This window comes from Lycium barbarum, chromosome 5 (assembly GCF_019175385.1).
Source record: "Lycium barbarum isolate Lr01 chromosome 5, ASM1917538v2, whole genome shotgun sequence".
Taxonomy (NCBI): Eukaryota; Viridiplantae; Streptophyta; class Magnoliopsida; order Solanales; family Solanaceae; genus Lycium; species Lycium barbarum.
Window position 1 is genome coordinate 46,460,003 of NC_083341.1, and position 21,974 is coordinate 46,481,976.

The 21,974-nt window shown below is 40.2% G+C and overlaps 1 pseudogene; it reads right to left on the reverse strand.

The window, feature by feature from the left end:
* Positions 1-21,854: 21,854 nt before the first annotated feature.
* LOC132643394 (5S ribosomal RNA) lies at positions 21,855-21,974 on the reverse strand (annotated as a pseudogene).

Sequence of the window (21,974 nt, forward strand, 5' to 3'; positions counted from 1 at the left end):
AACCGGCCCGGGAACCGGTGAACGAAGTCATAATAAGGCACGAGCGGAGTCGTGAGCAAACAAATGCAAATCATACTTCAAAATAGTCTTTCAAAACAGAGTAATCCCATAAGTCATTTCATAATACAAAATAATCGAATACTTAGTCGATACAAGGTTTCATTTCACAAAACGTTTCCAAAATAGTACGTATAGCTCAAAACGTAACTTAGCGTATCGTAATATTCAAAACACGTCCCGTAGGAGGAAGTTCCAAAATCGAAGGTATCATTTCAAACTTTATTCAAAAGGACAGCCCAATAAGACAAATAGGGCGTCTCGGGGTTAGCGGGTCCACCTCGAGTCAAATTGAGGTGGCGAACATAATTTACGAACATTTAGGGGCCAAAAGTTCATACATAATCATTTCCAAGTTACCCGACCACATTTCGATAGGTTTCGGACGATTGGTGGCATTCTAGCCAAAATAGAGCCCTTAGGCTTCAATTGAATTGAATGAATAGTAACTTTTATGTGGATCGGGTTTCGAGGAGCAGAAATGCTCCGGAAGTTCCAATATTCGCCTATCACACTAAGACATGCCAAACGAAGAAGTGGGAAGCTTTACATACCTTACAGACATCTTACGCTCTCCCAAAAGTCAAGTCCCGTTTCGTTTGAAATCTGCAATTGGTCAAAGTTACCAATTGAGATTCTTAGGCTTAAAATGCCATTAACTTCATTTTTGCCTACCGAAATTTCGGCAGCACCTCCCCTATAAATCTAACACCCCCGAGACCTAACTCAGCTCAAAATACATCAACAACAACAGCCCACACATCATCAAACAATACAAATCACTCTAGCTTCAAAGTTCTACTTTATTACACAAGTTGGCAACTTTTCATTCAAACTTCCAAAACTCCAAATCTATATCCACATCATTATATTCATTTACTTATTCAAGATTAGTCAATCACATCCCAAATATATTCCAAACCATATACGAAAGTTCCCGAAATTCATTATTCTCCATATTTCATTCAAAACATCAAAAGTCACGACGGACATTCTAACTTGCGTCGTTTCATTCCGAATTCATTAACATCAACTATATGTCACATTTAAAGTCTTTGGCATCAAAGATATACAATGATATACACAAATATACCAAAGGTATATACTTTCCGATAACGTTCCGAAATCATTTTCCAACGCCATTTCCATTCTTTAATCATTCATTTACGTTATAAAGGCCACTACGACGCAACTAAACAAACTAAACAAGATCAATTTACATTTCTTTCCCCTTCTAAGGGAACACGGCCAAACACACCCTTTTCACACAAACACGCTATGCACAAACACAACACCATCCCATAATCTTCATGCAACATCAATCACTATAACATACAAACCCATTTCATAACATAAAAGCATAGATTTCTCACCTTTTTCTTGAAAACCCGACTTGTCGCAAACGCGCACCTTACGCCAAACTAATTGTACCCCGTTGAAGAGGGTCTTGAGTACTTCACAACTATGCAAAAATAAAGATTTTTGGATCACAACACAAGCTAGGAAATTTTTCTTTTCTTTCTTTTCCTTGTTCGGCCGAATGGGTCTTTTTGACTCAAAGATGAGTTTGTTGATTTATCTTGATAATTACTAAGGCTAAGGTGATATATATCCAATTGTAGAAGTCATGTGCACAACACATGACATTAAAATGGGTTTGGGCCTTGGCCTTTGGCCGGCCACCCCACTACTTTGGGCCTCAATTTGTGTTCTAATTTTTCTTGGCCCAATTCGATAAACGTCCCGTTTTGTAATTCCCGAAACAAATTTTCCGAAATTCCAAATTTACCCTCGGCCTTCCCCGATGTCTTAACATAAATGATCCCATAACCAACATAGTCATATTCACCAAAATCAAAATATTTCCTTATAATACACAAGTCTTGATTATTTCTCGATTTCCAATTATACGAAAACACGGGACATAACAGGAAGTCGGGGTGTGACAGCCAGTTCCACGATCTAGTCGGTGTCGCAAATTACATTTAGGGTCGTGTCGTCAGGACACTGATGGTTGTTATGTTTTTGGGCAGACCAGACAGTTGATGCGAGATTGTCCCTCGCGATATGGTAGAGGTGGGGTTCAGCCCACAGGCTCAGCAGTGTGTTCCTCATCAGCACGCCCCGCAGGGCATACTCCTCAGATGACAGCAGGCCGAGGCAGAGGACGAGAGGCAGCATCTACTTCGGGTGCCACTCAGCCCCGTGTGTATGCTTTAGCGGGACGACTGGACCTCGAGTCCTCTCCGGATGTAGTCACAGGTATATTGTCTATATTCTCCCGTGATTTGTATGCATTGATAGATCCGGGTTCTACATTTTCTTATATTACTCCATACGTTGCTGGTTGTATCGGGTTAAAGCCCGAGTTAATTAAACCCTTTGAGGTACTCACTCCAGTTGGTGATCCTGTGATAGCAAGACAAGTGTACAAAAATTGTGTTATTGTGATATGCGATCGACAGACCAAGGCTGACTCGATTGAGTTAGAAATGGTAGATTTCGATGTAATCATGGGTATGGATTGGTTGGCTTCATGTTATGCAAATGTTGATTGTCGCACAAAAGTGGTTTCATTCCAATTTCCAGGAGAGCCCGTGCTTGAATGGCAGGGTAATACAGCATCTCCGAAATGAAGGTTTATTTCCTACCTCAAGGCAAGGAAGATGATATCCAAGGGCTATATTTACCACTTAGTTCGGGTTCATGATACCGAGGCAAAGACACCAATTTTCCAGTCAATTCCGGTGGTGAATGAGTTTCCAGACGTATTTCCAGATGAACTTCCAGGCCTTCCACCAGAAAGGGAAATTGATTTCGCTATTGATGTATTGCCAGGCACAAAGCCTATTTCTATTCCCCCTTATCGAATGGCTCCGACAGAATTAAAAGAGCTAAAGGCGCAGCTGAAAGACTTGCTCGAGAAGGGATTCATTAGACCCAGTTCATCGCCGTGGGGAGCACCGGTCTTGTTTGTGAGAAAGAAAGACGGATCTCTACGAATGTGTATCGACTACAGGCAATTGAACAAAGTGACGATAAAGAACAGATATCCTCTCCCAACGATTGATGATTTATTCGATCAATTGTAAGGTGCCAAGTGGTTTTCAAAAATAGATTTGAGGTCGGGCTACCATCAAGTGAGAGTTAGGGAAGCGGATATTCCAAAAACAGTCTTCAGAACGAGATATGGCCACTATGAATTCTGAGTGATGTCATTCGGGTTTACTAATGCTCCGGCTGTATTTATGCATTTGATGAACAACGTATTCAGGCCTCTCTTGGATCTATTTGTGATTGTATTTATTGATGATATTCTGATATATTCTCGCACGGAATGGGAACATGCAGATCTTTTGAGGATCGTTCTTGGTATTCTTCGAGCCCGGGAGCTGTATGCAAAATTTTCAAAGTATGAGTTCTGGCTAAATTCTGTGACATTTCTGGGCCATATTATTTCATACGATTTCATTCGAGTCGACACTCAGAAAATTGAAGCAGTGAAGACTTGGCCAAGGCCTACGACGCCTACAGAAGTTCGTAGTTTTCTGGGTTTAGCAGGCTATTATAGAAGGTTTGTAGAGGGCTTTTCATCCATTTCAGCCCCATTGATGAAGTTAACCCAAAAGTCGGCTAAATTCCAATGGAATGACTCTTGTGAACGTAGTTTCCAAGAGTTGAAAAACAGGTTGACCTCATGTCACACCCTAACCTTACCAGGTTGCGATGGGCACCCGACCCTTAGTTAGGGCCGAGCGAACCCGCAGACTCTTATTACACACATGATCTCTTTGGACTTTTAAATCAAATACAAATGAAATTCATAGTAAATGCTTTCAGAATATTCTTTTCATCTTTCTTAAATCAAATAAAAGCTGTAACCACATGAACTTTATAACATAACACAAAATGACACACCGGCTGATGGAGCCGCTTACAGACTGACTTCCAACACCCACGACTCTGTCTGCAAAGTCTCTAACATTTATCAGAAATCATAACACATATACTCTGACCCGGCAGCACTCCAGGAACAAGTGGAGCTTGCCAACGCCGCTGGAACATCTTCTATATTGACTTCTAGTCATCTGGGTGTACCTACGCGGCATGAAACGCACCCCACCGAAGAAAGGGGGTCAGTACGAAATATGTACTGAGTATGTAAAGCATAAAATACAGAAAACAGAACCATAATCGAAACGAACAGTACAAGAGCGAGTACATTATCCAGATTACCAAAGCTCTTATTTTCCAATCACAAATCGTGTATGCAGATGTCATATGTCAGAAAAAGTACAGATCCAGAATATCAGAATGATTGTTTCCCAAGCACAGATCATATATGCCGAAGTCATATGTCAGAAGAAGTATGGATCCAGAGTGTCAGAATGTTTGTTTTCCAGACACAGATTATGTATATCAGAATCTTATATCGTATGTGTGCATATAACAGATCCCGGCCCTCTCGTGAGGGACGCGGTGAACAGATTCATATAACAGATCCCGGCCATCTGGTAAGGGACGCGGTGAACAGAATCATCATATGCCAAAATCATATATCATATATGCATGTAACAGATCCCGGCCCTTTAGTGAGGGACGCGGTGAACAGAATTATCAATGCATGTCAGAATCATATACCATATGTGCAGATAACAGATCCCGACCCTCTATTACGGAACGCGGTGAACAGAATCATCATGTTCCATCCTGGCCGTCATCCCCATATCATCATATACAAATATACATATAACAGAACCCGGCCCGCAAGGGAGAGCGGCGCGGTGAACAATGCAGAGGAAGGCGCACGATAACAGAACCTGGCCCGGGACGCAGTGAATAACATAATGAGACTTGCACGAACAGAGTAGTGCGAAACCATATGCACACAAATCCAGACTCGATAGATACATACACTTACCGAGGTTCGAAGGATCATATGGAATATACTCATATCAAGAAGTGAATAAAAATCATAAACCAACTCAGAATCAAAGAATAGAGTAATCCCCAGAGTACATATCATACCTTATTTGGCTCTAGGACATGCCAAAAGAAAGAAAGGGTAAGCCTTACACACCTGTTCGACCGCTTATAAGCTACGCCTATTCGTCCAAGCTTGTAAGTCTACATTTAAAAGGAATTTATGCTAATGTTAGCATTTTTGTCGCACATTTGTACCATATTTCAAATCATACTATTTTATATTCTGCCGAAAATCGGGCAGCATCTCCCCTGTTTATATGCCTAGCCCGAATTCTCAATTCAGCAACCAACAACAACAACAATACCAACATTAATCATAATATTTCCAATACCAACGTATGCCATAAAACAGCCCACACATTATTTTCTAATTTCCTCAACCAACCAAATTTGCGATATAACTATTTAATAATTTTATTTCCGTAAGGGAGTCGAAATTAATACTAACAACATGAATAATGACATCCTCCACATTCTACAAGTTGAATACATTTATTTTCATTCAAAATTCTCTTCAAATCTCATTCCATAATTCACAACGCCAACAAACGAATTTATCAAACTATTTTCTCCGTTCTAGTTCGGTAGAATTCAAAATAAAATTATTAGCAATGAAAAGGAACCTTAATCTTACCTCAAGTGTGCAGCCACCACGTCCACCCCCTTATTTTTGGTTGATTTTTAGCTCAAATTGGAGGCAACGCAACATAGAACACTTTTATCTGCACGGGCTTCGGGATTCGGGGCTCAGATTTTGGTCAAAATTGATCTTTTCTCTCTAAGCTCTCTTCTCTCTTTTTCTCCAGAATTTTCTGGGTGTTTTGTTCTGAAAAATGAGGTGAAAAGGCTGATATATCACTTAAATAAACATGGGTCATGGGCCTAACCCGGTTGGGCCCGGATTGGGTCTAGCCCACTGACCTTCTTGCCTTAAAACGTCCATATCTCCTTATCCCGATGTCTCTTGTTGACCCACGACCTATGGTTGGAAAGATAATTCAATTATATACAACTTATATTTCTTGGTAGTTTTCAAAATTCCAAACTTTTAATGCCGGTTTTGCCCCTCGAAGTCAGATCACCTGAAAACGTTACTTAAACATATTTGGTTGGAGGACATCCACTTTGATTTGGCTCAAGGGTCCTTCTTGAGTTGTCTTTAACTTCACATATGTGATTCATATAACTTGTCACGTGTTCCAAAAAAAATCTCTATGTGTGGGCCCCACCTCCGCTTATGAATAATCCGACGTACAAAAAAATACGAAATATAACACTATCAACTTGAGTTTAAGTTATGTAGTAACAACGTGATTGTCAATGTTTGAGGAAGCACGTGTCACGCTCAGGCTCTGAAAATGCGGGGTATAACATCCTTCCCCCCTTTGGAGCATTCGTCCTCGAATGTTTAAACTAAGCTCGTACTATGTCCATAATCCCATTCTCGGGTACATCCATTATCTGATTATCCTTCTTCTAATACTATCGTAATTGATGCATTATTGCATCATATTTTTCCTACAACCTGTTCATTTAGTTGTTCGGCTCTTGCTGTTTTGTAGTCTCCCTTTACTGGGTGGTCATTCCATAGGAAGCATCGTAGTTATTCCAATATCTTGTTAATGTTTGTCCCCTTCACCGGAACATCGTTCAATTCCTTTTCTTCCTGATGAATTATTTTCAGTCCAATCTTGAAAGATACCCTGCCTATTCTTTTGCTGACTGACCCTTATATCCTATTGAATTCGCTTCTACAAAAATTCTCACTTCAAATTACATCTGTTTTTCATGTCTGAGTGCGTTTGATTCTTTGCATCTTATTCACTCGCTTTCTCCTTATGAGTCTTACCTTACGGTGCCTTCCAAAACAAATTCACACTTCGGTCTTCAATCCTTACTTTTCAATTTTAAGCCCAATACGTTTCTTCCATCGATTCACTCAATGTCCGTACTGAAATGGATAACGATAACAACTATATCATTTCCGTATAACTCTCACTTTTTGTTTTAGGGTCTATAATTGTCACATCTTAGGATTTGTCGTTCCAATATCTACACTTATACTTTCCTTACTTGCTTCCCCCCTTTTAAAGTCTTACTTATAACACTCATAAATCCATTACCTCATCTCCGATCTTGAATTCATGTACCCCTTTCCTCAATTCCCTTTTCAAACTACATCATATTCATGCCATTTCCCATAATTTATAGTTACAGTGTTTTATGTGCAAAGTCTTAACATACTCATCTTACAGTAACGTAATTCAATAGTACATCCAATGTTGAAATCCAAACAAAGGATGTATTTTACTTAACTCAACCGTTAATTATGGGTCAATGTTTACCTCTGCTCCAATTAACAACTCTTTCCCATGGGGATACTTAGAATACTAGTATGTCAAACCGTCTGTACCCTCCGTGTAGTACCATTTATCCCATTCTTCAATAATCAGCATTCACTGGTAGCGTCATCTTCCCCTTTTCTTTCCATCTCCGTTATTTCTCTCTTTCCCGTAATTGACTTACGGTAACCGTAATTGCATTTCCCTTAAGCCGCCATCTGTCTTATCAAGGATCTAAGTCTCATGTACAACTAAGACCCCTTGTGCGTCATAGTCTTTTATTCTTGTGTTGTACTAAGAATTGATTTCAATGACAATCATAATCATATCTTTACTTGTTATCGGTGATATCCTTACTTTATCGCCTTATTATCACGTGCTGAAATCGCAACTCATCGCCACATCTTTCTTTCCATCTAATTTCTTTAGGTACTTTACTTGTTCTGTCTTAGTAGAAGGTATCCGTAGGAGATGTATCCTCCTTTTTCTCATAATATGACTACTTCTTAGGCTTGTGTACTTCGCCTGTTTCCTTTTTTTTCTATATCCCTCGACACCAGTATACTTGTCTTTAATTTCCTTGTATTGGCGATCGTTTCATCAATCGTTATTCCTTATTGGCTCTCCGGCATATACCCCTCACAATTATAATTGGGCATAGCTTCACGTTGATAGTTCATATAATTCCATAGCGTATACTCTCATATTCAGTATAATTAATGGTCCATGAACTATTTTCTAATACCCGGCGGCCTCTTTTATTTTCCAACCATAAGAACAACGTTCTTTCTTTTCTTCGAAAAATTACTAACTACCAATCGTTGTTACTTCGTTATAATAGTCATCATCTGAAATGTCCTTCGGATTTGTCATCCTCTCCATTATCCCTTGTGAACTTAGCTTGTACACCTTTCTTGCTCTCTTTGTTGCTCGCGCTTTATTACCCTATTCGATCGGTGCCTTCAATATACCATAGCACCGGTTGCTGGGGCATACATGCCCACTGATACAATCACATGTATAATATTATACGCATTCATATATAGGTATATATATAATTTCTACCATCTCGCCTACAAAACATTTTCAAACGCTATTCAAACTTATCCTAATTTCAAAGCTGAGATGCACTTTCTATCTCTTCACCAATCTAGTCTGCCTCGTCCTACGTGACCTCTTATGGTCTCCAACCATCCCGTATACTCTGATTTCCCTTAGGCTACTCTAACTTCTCATTTGCCTCTTATGTCTCAATTTATAGGACCTTTAGTTCACTTCCCAGGGGGTCACTCATCCCAAAATTTCTCTCATCTTAGCACGCTTAACCTCGAAACTTCGATGGAATCCGGTGCCTTAATGCTGATATAATCGCGTCCACTTCCTCGCATGACCTTTATTAAATGATCTGGAGCAAGTCGAAGTCTTACAGATTCCGAGACCTCCTCGTAACACATCCTTTCCTTTACAATTACTATTTTACCCCTTTTCAATCCTCAATATTCACCTTTCACTTTCGTGTATAACTACCTTCGTCCCAAATTCCTAGATTCCCGATGGTAGTGATCGCGCCTTCATCGCCCTGCTAAATCCATAACCTTTCTGAAACAACTCACCCCACTTATCGTCCATTTACAATATTTACTTTCCACGCTTCTTTCCTGTTAGATGTACCTAACTAAATAGCCTGATTTTGAAAAATTCTAACAGAATCTTATTTACCATTCTTACTATTCAGAATCTGCACACAGCAAATACCAACAATGCCTCACAGGGCATATATTTGTGTACGACATATTCCAGCCACCCAGGGCTCCCAATTTCAGGTAACAAAACAAATATGTTCCAACTTACCTTTATGACCTTCCATATCATCACTCAACTTCTTCCGTCATATATAAGGCTTACATATAAGGAATCTCATTACCTACGACTTGGCTCTATAGCACGATCTGAGATAGAAAGAAGGTCAACAATCCCTAGATGCCCTGCAACCTCCTGTTTATAAATGTGGCCGGCTTCACACCCATAAACAGGACTCTGCTGGACACGACTTTGCAGACAACCCCTAGGACAACCTGCTCTGATACCACTTTGTCATACCCTAACCTTACCAGGGTGCGATGGGCACCCGACCCTTAGTTAGGGCCGAGCGAACCCGCAGACTCTTATTACACACATGATCTCGTTGGACTTTTAAATCAAATACAAATGAAATTCATAGTAAATGCTTTCAGAATATTCTTTTCATCTTTCTTTAATCAAATAAAATCTGTAACCACATGGACTTTATAACATAACACAAAATGACACACCGGTTGATGGAGCCGCTTACAGACTGACTTCAAATACCCACGACTCTGTCTACAAAGTCTCTAACATTTATCAGAAATCATAACACATATACTCTGACTCGGCAGCACTCCAGGAGCAAGTGGAGCTTGCCAACGCCGCTGGAACATCTTCTATATTGACTTCTACTCATCTGGGTGTACCTGCGCGGCATGAAACGCACCCCACCGAAGAAAGGGGGTCAGTACGGAATATACTGAGTATGTAAAGCATGAAATACAGAAAACAGAACCATAATCAAAACGAACAGTACAAGAGCGAGTACATTATCCAGATTACCAAAGCTCTTATTTTCCAATCACAAATCGTGTATGCAGATGTCATATGTCAGAAAAAGTACAGATCCAGAATATCAGAATGATTGTTTCCCAAGCACAGATCATGTATACCGAAGTCATATGTCAGAAGAAGTACGGATCCAGAATGTCATAATGTTTGTTTTCTAGACACAGATTATGTATATCAGAATCTTATATCGTATGTGTGCATATAACAGATCCCGGCCCTCTCGTGAGGGACGCGGTGAACAGAATCATGTAACAGATCCCGGCCATCTGGTAAGGGACGCGGTGAACAGAATCATCATATGCCAAAATCATATATCATATATGCATGTAACAGATCCCGGCCCTTTAGTGAGGGACGCGGTGAACAGAATTATCAATGCATGTCAGAATCATATACCATATGTGCAGATAACAGATCCCGACCCTCTATTACGGAACGCGGTGAACAAAATCATCATGTTCCATCCTGGCCGCCATCCCCATATCATCATATACAAATATACATATAACAGAACCCGGCCCGCAAGGGAGAGGGGCGCGGTGAACAATGCAGAGGAAGGCGCACGATAACAGAACCTGGCCCGGGACGCAGTGAATAACATACTGAGACTTGCACGAACAGAGTAGTGCGAAACCATATGCACACAAATCCAGACTCGATAGATACATACAGTTACCGAGGTTCGAAGGATCATATGGAATATACTCATATCAAGAAGTGAATAAGAATCGTAAACAAACTCAGAATCAAAGAATAGAGTAATCCCCAGAGTACATATCATACCTTATTTGGCTCTAGGACATGCCAAAAGAAAGAAAGGGTAAGCCTTACATACCTGTTGGACCGCTTATAAGCTACGCTTATTCGTCCAAGCTTGTAAGTCTACATTTAAAAGGAATTTATGCTAATGTTATCCTTTTCGTCGCACATTTGTACCATATTTCAAATCATACTATTTTATATTCTGCCGAAAATCGGGCAGCAACTCCCCTGTTTATATGCCTAGCCCGAATTCTCAATTCAGCAACCAACAACAACAACAACAACAATACCAACATTAATCATAATATTTCCAATACCAACGTATGCCATAAAACAGCCCACACATTATTTTCTAATTTCCTCAACCAACCAAATTTGCGATATAACTATTTAATAATTTTATTTCCGTAAGGGAGTCGAAATTAATACTAACAACATCAATAACGACATCCTCCACATTCTACAAGTTGAATACATTTATTTTCATTCAAAATTCTCTTCAAATCTCATTCCATAATTCACAACGCCAACAAACGAATTTATCAAACTATTTTCTCCGTTCTAGTTCGGTAGAATTCTAAATAAACTTATTAGCAATAAAAAGGAACCTTAATCTTACCTCAAGTGTGCAGCCACCACGTCCACCCCCTTCTTTTTGGTTGATTTTTAGCTCAAATTGGAGGCAACGCAACATAGAACACTTTTCTCTTCACGGGCTTCGGGATTCGGGGCTCAGATTTTGGTCAAAATTGATCTTTTCTCTCTAAGCTCTCTTCTCTCTTTTTCTCCAGAATTTTCTGGGTGTTTTGTTCTGAAAAATGAGGTGAAAAGGCTGATATATCACTTAAATAAACATGGGTCATGGGCCTAACCCGGTTGGGCCCGGATTGGGCCTAGCCCACTGACCTTCCTGCCTTAAAACGTCCATATCTCCTTATCCCGATTTCTCTTGTGGACCCACGACCTATGGTTGGAAAGATAATTCAAGTATCTACAACCTATATTTCTTGGTAGTTTTCCAAATTCCAAATTTATAATACCGGTTTTTCCCCTCGAAGTCAGATCACCCGAAAACGTTACTTAAAAATATTTGTTTGGAGGACTTCCACTTTGATTTGGTTCAAGGGTCCTTCTTGAGTTGTGTTTAACTTCACATATGTGATTCATATAACTTGTCACGTGTTCCAAAAAAATTTCGATGTGTGGGCCCCACCTCCGCTTATGAATAATCCGACGTACAAAAAAATACGAAATATAACACTATCAACGTGAGTTTAAATTATGTAGTAACAACGTGATTGTCAATGTTTGAGGTAGCACGTGTCACGCTCAGGCTCTGAAAATGCGGGGTATAACACCTCAGCTCCAGTTTTAACACTTCCAAAAGGGCAAGATGGCTACGTTGTGTATTGTGATGCTTCCGGTGTGGAATTAGGTTGCGTGTTGATGTAGCATGGTAAAGTTATTGCATATGCTTCGAGACAATTGCGGAAACATGAAAAGAACTATTCGACGCATGATCTTGAAATGGCTGCGGTTATTCATGCCCTGAAAAGAACTATACGCATGATTTGTATGGTGTGCATGTTGATACCTATACAGATCACAAGAGCCTCCAGTACATTTTCAAGCAAAGGGAGTTGAACCTGCGGCAGAGGCGGTGGTTAGAATTATTAAAACATTATGATGTTAACATTTTATACCACCCCGGGAAGGCGAATGTAGTAGCCGATGCACTTAGCCGCCGATCAATGGGCAGTTTATGTGAAATCCCTCCGGAAAGGAAAGAGATTGTTCAAGAACTTCATCGATTGGCTAATCTTGGAGTGCGTGTAATTGATTCAGGTGATGCACGTATTAGTATCCAAGATTCCATAATTTCGTCCTTGGATCTGGAAGTGAAGGAACGGCAGTATGAAGATCCTCAGTTATGTCATTATAGAGACGCGTCGTATGGAAAGGAAAAGTCTCCGTTTGAAGTTTCTAGTGATGGAATTCTTAGATACCGAGTCAGGTTATGTGTGCCGAATGTGGCGGAATTGCGCTGACGAATTCTAGAAGAAGCACATTGCTCTCGATATTCCATTCACCTGGGTTTAACCAAAATGTATCATGATCTCAAGATGATGTATTGGTGGGATGGCATGAAGAGAGACATAGCAGAATTTGTAGCACAATGTCCAAATTGCCAACAAGTAAAAGCGGAACATCAAAAGCAGGAGGCTTATTGCAAGCGATAGAAATACCCACTTGGAAATGGGAAGTGATTAACATGGATTTCATCGTGGGATTACCTCGTTCCCATGGTAATTATGATTCTATATGGGTGATCGTGGATAGATTGACAAAAGCAGCCCATTTTCTTCCAGTTAGAACCACGTACTCAGCAGAAGACTATGTAAGGTTGTATCTCAAGGAAATTGTGCGACTCCATGGTATTCCATTGTCTATTATCACAGATAGAGGAGCACAGTTTACAGCTAAGTTCTGGAAGTCTTTTCAAGAAGGCTTGGGCACGCAAGTGAAGTTTAGCACGACATTTCATCCACAAACTGACGGGCAGGCCGAGCGTACCATTCAAACCTTAGAAGATATGCTACGGGCGTGTGCGTTGGATTTTGGTGGTAGTTGGGATGATCATTTTCCATTAATTGAGTTCGCATATAATAACAGCCACCATTCTAGTATACAAATGGCTCCGTATGAAGCGTTATATGGAAGGAAATGTAGATCTCCAATCGGATGGTTCGAAATAGGAGAAGCACAATTAGTAGGCCCCGAATTGATCCAGCAAGTAGTGGAAAAGGTCAAGGTGATTCGAGATCGGTTGTTAACAGCCCAAAGTCGCCAAAAGTCCTATGCGGACAACCGCCGACGAGACTTGGAGTTTCAAGTTAACGATTGGGTATTTTTGAAAGTGTCACCAATGAAAGGGATAATGAGATTTGGGAAGAAGGGGAAGCTAAGTCCTAGGTACATCGGACCCTACAAAGTCATTCGCAAGGTGGGACAGGTAGCATATGAATTAGAATTGCCTTCGGAGCTTGAATCTGTCCATCCAGACTTTCATGTTTCGATGCTCCGCAAGTGTGTTGGAGATCCCACAAAGATTGTCCCGATAGACGATGTGCAGATAACAGAAAGGCTAACTTATGAAGAGGTACCTATTGCCATCTTGGATAGGCAAGTGCGAAAGCTTCGAAATAAAGAGGTAACTTCAGTTAAAGTCCTATGGCAAAACAACAATCGGGAAGAAATGACTTGGGAGGCAGAAGGGAAGATGAGGTCCAAGTATCCGCACTTATTCCAACCCCCAGGAGAGATACAAAATGAAACGCCGACAATATAAGGTATGTATGCTTTATCTTTATATTTTTGGTCATGTGAGGCCATAGATATGATGCTATTGGGATGTAGCCCTGTGAGGCAATGATATTATGGGTTGTTGTGACAGGTTGGTAGTGCCAATTTACAGGGGAAACTCTGGCAAAATTTTTGTAGAATCTCGAGTGTTTAACATTCGAGGACGAATGTTCCAAAAGGGGGGAGAATGTTACACCTTGGAAAATCAGCCGTATATGTACAACGAATAAGCTAACCAAGAGCGTAGCGTATGCGATGTTTTGATGAGAAATAAAGAGTATTAGATGACCCTCGACGAGATTCTAAAGGCATACAATGCAAGGAAAGAAAGTTGCTAAGGAAAATGAATCATACATGGTGTATCGGATAAGAATAACAAGCAACGATTTGGGGATGGCATAATGAGGTCTCAGGGATAAGAAATAACATCCTTTAGATGGGTATTGAAGTGTTAAACAAGTGTTAAGAAGGTTCCATAACGATCAGAGATCAAACGAGTTGACGAAAACAAGTTCCGGAGAACTGGACAACATACGGCCAGACAAACTGGCCGTATAATATATACGGACCGTATGTCCAGTCCATAGATCCATACCAGAACACCAAGGTTCACTGGACCAAATATATGGTCCCAACATACGGTCAGCAAATATTATATGGACCGTATGTTGGTTCGTATAAAGATGGTCGGCCAGCTTTTGGTATTTTAATACAAGGGACTCTTTCATTTCATTTTTCATTTCATTCACTCTCCACTCTTCAAGAACCATCTAGAAGACTCTCTACTCTTCCACTACAAGAGAAATCCAAGGGAAACTAAGATCAATAACACATAATCCATGAATCAAAGCGTATGAAACTCAAGTAAAGCTCATCTTCTTCAAAGGAAATCAAGAGAGGTGAGATAGGGTTTTGGTGTTAGAGGAGAACTCCACTCAAGACTTGTTCAACCATCATCCAAGGTAAGTTTCATGACCATTTTATGTTTTTTAAGGTATTGGAAGGTTAAGATACCCGAATTGTAGAAGAACATAGCAAATGGGTCATTCAAAAGTGAATAGTGTCATAAGTGAGTGGTAGTTGAATTGAATCATGAATGTTAGTGTGTTGCGAGTATGAATATGTTATAAATGACATGTAGACCATGAGATAACTGTGATACATGGGAAAATACGATAGCGAACCCAAAAGCATAAATGTGGGGAAAAATGAAGAGAAATGGTGGATCATGGCCATTGTATATGAATGATAATTGTGATTTGCTATATTGTGATTGTTATTGTGGGTGTGTTATAGCCCGTATTTTGGACGTTTGAATATTTTAAAGTCGTCGCGGAAAGTTAAGGACGAAACCAATTTCAAATATTTCATTAATGCACAAGTCGTTAAGAATACTATTTATGACCATTATTAGTATGAAAATAATGTGAGAGCCTAAGGGCAAGAGGAGAAATTTGCAAAAAAGACCAATGGAAACAATGTGGAAGGCTAGGGGTAAAAATGGTCATATTGAGAAAAGTCGAGGGACAGAACGGGAATTTCACAAAAAAATTTATGAAGGTTCAAAAGGGGCACATTGGCTATGTGATGGAAAACCTAGGGGCCAAAGTGTACAAGACAAGAATTTGGATCATCTTTTAATTATGGAAAAATTTCATGAAAATAGAAGATCATTCTAGAGAGGGGCATGTGCCCTCACATGCCTTAATTATGTGTCTATATATATATGAGCCCTTATTAATTCAAGACAAGATAAAGATGATCAAAAATAAAAGAAAGAGAGAGAGGTGAGTTCGGCTAGGGGCTGGCCGAAACTAGCCCCTCAAATTTGATCATAGAGGGTTGTTTTCTTCTTGTTTCTTGCTATGGGGAAGATTCTTGTCAACAAGGTGGAGTTGTTGGAGCAAGTAGAATACTTATATGGATGGTTCATGAGTCATAACCAAGTGGAGAAGATGAAGAATGAAGGTAAAGAACTAACCCTCTTTTATGTGTTATGAATATTGTTGAAGTATTGTAGTATGTAGAAATGAGTGAAAATTGTGAAACATGTGTGTATTGGTGTGTGTAGCCGTGTGTATGGGCTGTTTTGGAATAGAAAGAATAGGAAAATTTTACTTCGTATTAAAATTGTTGTTATGAAGGATTCATGTGTATTGTAGTATATGGAATTGGAAGAAATTCATGAAATATGGAATTGTTGGGGGTTGGCCGTATGGTCCCCTTTTGTGTAGTTGGGAATGAATAAATTGTTGTTAGTATTTTGGTTGTCGTCGTTGTGAGTTCTATGATGGAAAATGAAGTTTTGATAATCCAAGTTAAGATTTTAATTATGCGGGCTGATTTGGAAGCTAATGTGATTGTAATATAGTCGTGATGCGGTTTCTTGAATTTATGAAATGAAGTTGTAAATGAATGTATTGTAACATAATGTGTGAATTTGGGAGGAAGAAATGTCTTTAGTGTTGTTCTCGGGTTTGGGGATGAATTCGGGTAGGTCGGGGTGTTGGTTGAGTTGTTTGTAATATCGTGTGAATTGTTTAAAGGGTCTGGAATATTGTTTCGATTGGGTTCGGATTAGAAATGGAATGTATGAACGATGATGTTGGTTTGAGTGTAAGTAGTCGAATTAGGTATAAGATTATGATGTTGAATTGTGTAGGAGTCGCTAATGTGAAAATGTGTTTTGAACCTCTTATTGGTGTGTTAGTATCTTTGTTGGTTTGGCCGGGTTAAATTCCCGGATGGTTGTTGTTGATTTGGGGCCGAGCCTTATTCTCGGGATTGGTACATTTACAGAGGAGATGCTTCTGAAATTCCGGCAGAACATAAGAAAACGTGTTTGAAAGGTTAAGACAAGTATGTGACAACGAGTCTAACGAATGAATGAATCCTTTTGGACGTAGATGGACAAGATGGATGAACCCTCTTGCGTGTAAGAAAACAAGTTGGATGCGTAAGCACAACCAGTTGGTCGTCGCCCAGGTATGTGAGGCTTACCTTTCTTTCCTTGGCATGCCCTAGAGCCATGTAGGATATGATATGATATGTATCTTGAGGTTATTCCATTCTGTAATTCGAAGTCTGTTTGTGATCTGTATGTTTTCCCTAACTTAAGTGTCAAATGAGTCTGATAGGTGAATCGTGATTTAAGTATTTTTGATATAAACATTCTGGACTAATCGCGCCGACACAAATGTTCTGACGTAAGTATTTGGCATAAGTGTTCCGATATGAGAAATTCAGATACAAGTATGGACTCTGACCTGAATATTCCGACATAAGTAGGTTGAATTAAGTATCCTGGCATAACCCTTTTGATATATTTATTCTGACTTAAGTATTCCGACGTACGTATGATTCCAAAGGTTCTATTTGGTTTGATCCATAATCATGTCTAAAAGGGTAGTTAACCTGATTACGGCTTTGGTTTTCCAAGAAAAGCTTCTGAAATGATTGGAGAGCGTTTTGTACTTCGAACGCTCGTAACTTTTGTATACTAACTCCGATTGACCCGAAACTTGTTCTGGACCTTCACATGTCGATAGGCATTCTGTCATAATCCTTTTGATACAGGTATTCGGACCTAAGTAGTCGGTTAGAGGAAATCCGATGCAAGCAACTTGGAACATGTATTCTGATTGAGTAAAAGCGATAAGTACCTTGATAGAAATATTCTGTTAAAAGTAATTTGACATAAAGTATTCTGTAATAAGGAATCTGTTATGCATATTCTGAGAATATGTTTGAATAATCTATAAGTAATCGGTAATAAGTAATCTGTATGGACATTCTGAGAATACGTTTGATTAACTTATTGAGCTTGAGTTATGCGCATTTGATTCTTCACGACTCTGCTCGTGCATATGTTATGATTTCCTTCACCGAGTCTCGGGCCGGTATATATCGTGCGGATGGTTCGCCGGGTCCTCTGTTGGGGACCGGGTTCCATATATGAATTCCGAAGTATGATGTGTCCGGTTTCGGGGTACTGTGTTATATGTCCGTCCCCGGTTACCGAGGTTATGTTACGAAGTATGATGTGTCCGGGCTCGGGGTGCTGTGTTATCTGTCCACCCCTGGGTACCGTGGTTATGTTGTGATGTGTGACGGAGATCGGAGAAAAACTTCTGGAAGTTAGATGTGTTGTGGCGCCAAAGGCAGGAGTGGCAGCCACGTGCCTATGTTATCGTGCGCATTCATTGGCACTGTCCATCAGTTCCTCGGTGTGTTATCTGTCCCCGAGGCCACCATGCATATGATATGATGTGACCGTTCCTCGGAGTGTTATTTGTCCCCGAGGTTATCGTCTGTATGATATGGTACTTGTCCCGGCGTGTTATTTGTCCCCGGGGTTGCCGCGTATGTGATACGATATCCGATTCTGATATGCATGACTTATGTGGGAAAGTAAGTATTCTGGCCTTCCGTACATTCTGTATTCCGTCTGCTATGTGATGTCATTCAAGCAATTTGTACGTTCTGTAATCTGTCTGGTATACGAGATGAGTAGGTATGATTCGTGTCTGGAAAAGAAAAATGATAAGCGTTTGATATTTCTGAATAAGTTTTTGTATGTTGTTCTGTCTATATCAGTCATGGTTTCGTTTTCTGTACTTATGCCTTACATACTCAGTACATATCCGTACTGACCCCCTGTTCTTCGGGGGCTGCGTTTCATGCCGCCCAGGTACTCCCAGACGAGATGAAGACATTATAAAATCTATTTCAGTGCCGGCGAACTCCAATTGCTCCTGGAGGACTGCCGAGTCAGAGTTTGACATAGCATATACGTTATGGATTCTGTATGATGTTAGAGACTTTGCAGACAGAGTCGTGGGTGTGGTATGTCAGTTTAGTAAGTGGCTCCAGCAGCCAATGTGTCGTTCTGTGTTATGCTATGACGTCTGTGGGAATTACAGACCCCTTTTGATTTGAAAGCTAAGAAAAAAAAATATATGTGTATTTTCTGTAAGATTTGCTATGTATTGTGTTTTATGAAGTTTAAGAGTCCGGAAAGATTTTGTACGAATGAAAGTCTGTGGGTTCGCTCGGCTCCGGATATGGGGTCGGGTGCCCATCACACCCTAGGGGAATCAGGGTGTGACAGGGTGATTGGGAGTTGGTATGGAATACGGGAAAATTAGTATAAACAAGCGAAGTGCTGCCCAATTTTCTCTAGAAATAGTAGTGCGTTCTTATAGTTGGTTAACTAACGATCGTACGAATCCTCTTCTGAAGGTAGAGGCATGACATTGAAGGAGAATAAGAAAACGCTAAATTTCTTAAACGACAAAGGTATGTGAGGCTAAACTCTTCTTTCAAAAGGCATGAATCCTTCAAGCTTTCGACAAATCCTTCTATAAGATGAAGCTTAAGAGTCCTTCTATATATTAAATCCCCTATGAGCATGATAGTGATGACAATGAGCTAGAGTCTAGAGACTCAAGAAATTGTGGCATGATGTTCCTACAATGCTCATGATGTTATTATTGTTAACACTTGTGTTATGTTTTATTCCCTTCAAGGCGAGGCATGATACTCATAAATGTCCATAATACAATCGGGGGTTCATGACCTTACGTCACCCCGACATAATATGGTTGTCTTAAAGCCTAATGAATGCTCTTAATGCTAATGTATGTTATGACAATAAGATGATAAGTGATGCTAACTTGTAACACTGTGGGATACATGGAACACTAAGAAATGAGAACATGATGTTATGGCTTGAGATGTATAATAATGACGTGTTATGATTGATGTCGTGATGATATGATTCCACCGTGCCTATATAGCCGGGCATGTCACCGCTAATGCTTGCTGAGTATGATTCCACCGCGCCTATAAGGCTAGCCATGTCACCGCTAATGCGGGCTGCGATGTTTACACAGAGCCGAGAGGGCCGGGCATGATCACCACTAGTGGGCAGCATGTGAGGGTTACCCGGACGCGGGTAACGATACAGATTATGATGTGATGATGTATATGATGACGTATGTTATGATGTATGGGATGTGATAACATGTGTACTATGATTGTGTAAAATATGAAATATGATAGTAATACGATTGCCTATGACATTTGTGCAGGTTATATCTTTGTCCCATGACTCATGATCTTTCTATTATGTTTGTTTGTTTCATTCCTGCCTTACATACTCAGTACAATATTCGTACTGACGTCCTTTTTCTTTGGACGCTGTGTTCATGCCCACAGGTAGACAGGGGGAAGATCTTGCTCCGGATTCTTAGAGGCTGCTAGCTGACTGAAAGCCCTCCATTGTCCCGGAGGTGCCTATGATGATTCTTTTGTGTACAGTTGTAGATGTCATCTCTTAGAGGCTCGTAGATACTCGACGTGGGTCGTGTGGTTTTATGGCATGGTCATTATATATATATATATATATATATATATATGTGTGTGTGTGTGTGTGTGTGTGTGTGTGTGTGTGTGTGTGTGTGTATTATTTTTCTAGCCTAAGGGCTCGTATGTATAAAAGCATTTCGTTTCCAAATGAAAATGGATTTTGTTAGAAATAAAGCATGAATCGGATAAATGATTGCTAGTAAGCTTAATAAGTGATGGCACGAGCGGTGCTCGGTGGTTAGCCCCGGGTACCCGTCACGGCCCCTTGCTGGGTCGTGAGAATTCCTTATCCTCATCCCATGTCATCGATGTACTACCTCCCGGTTAGTTTTGTTAGTTCATTAACCTCTCGCTTGTCCTTGGTGATTGCTCAATTTTTCTTTTCTTCCTTTCTTCTTCTTTCGACCAGCCCATTAGTGTACCTTTCCTGCTTTCATCCTCAAACCCTCCTTGAGTTCCTTCCTCCCCGAGCGCCCTTCTCCACTTGTTTATTTATAGTATCGACCCTAACGTTCGTAAAATATTCCTTTAAACGTGCAAATCCGTTCTACTCTTAAATCATCTTTTAGGAAAGCTTCTCCATTTCCGAGGCAACCGTGTCAGTATGACTACACATTTATCCCCTTTAGACACCTCTAGAGAGCTGGAAATATCTTAGTATCATTACAAGGCCTGATCATTCTCTCTCTTACTTCACATCCCTATTTTTGATTACTATCCCCTACTTATCGAAGTCTGTTTTCTGACCCCACACATTCATCTTTTGTTTCACACTACCATACTTTATCCCTTTCGCATGCCCACCTTCGAATTTTATCCAAATAGTCCTTTTTGCCTTACCCGTCATCCCTCTTGGAAGCTTCACTTACCCTCGTTTCTTATACTTTTTTTTCTCAAGGAATTCTAATCTCTTTACTTTCTATATATTCACTTTCTTCCTTTCCCTGATGTTGTTGCATTAGGACTTTCCAACTCTAGCCTGTGGTGACAATATCATCAACTTACCTTGTAACATTTATCACTTGAACTTCACTACCCTGTTCAATTGATGCCTTCAGTATATAGCAACGTCGGTTGCTGGGAAACACATACCGGTTGGCTTAACCACATATGGGATGTCACGCATATACATATATATGTTTACTAACGCCTCACTTGCAAGGTACTTCCAAATACTATTTGAACTCATCCTAATTCTAGAGCTGGGATGCACCTTCTTTCTCTTTGCCGGTCTAGTCCACCTCATCCTTCGCGATCTTTCGGGGTTTCTAACCACTCCGCATGCTCCAATTTCCTTTAGGCTACTCTAGTTTCTCATCTGTCTATTATGTCTAAATTTGTAGGACTCTTAATATACTTCCCAGGGGGTCACCCATCCTAGTATTTCTCTCAACCTAGCACGCTTAACCTTGGAGTGCTAATGGGATCTGGTGCGTTAGTGCTGGTATAATCGCATAC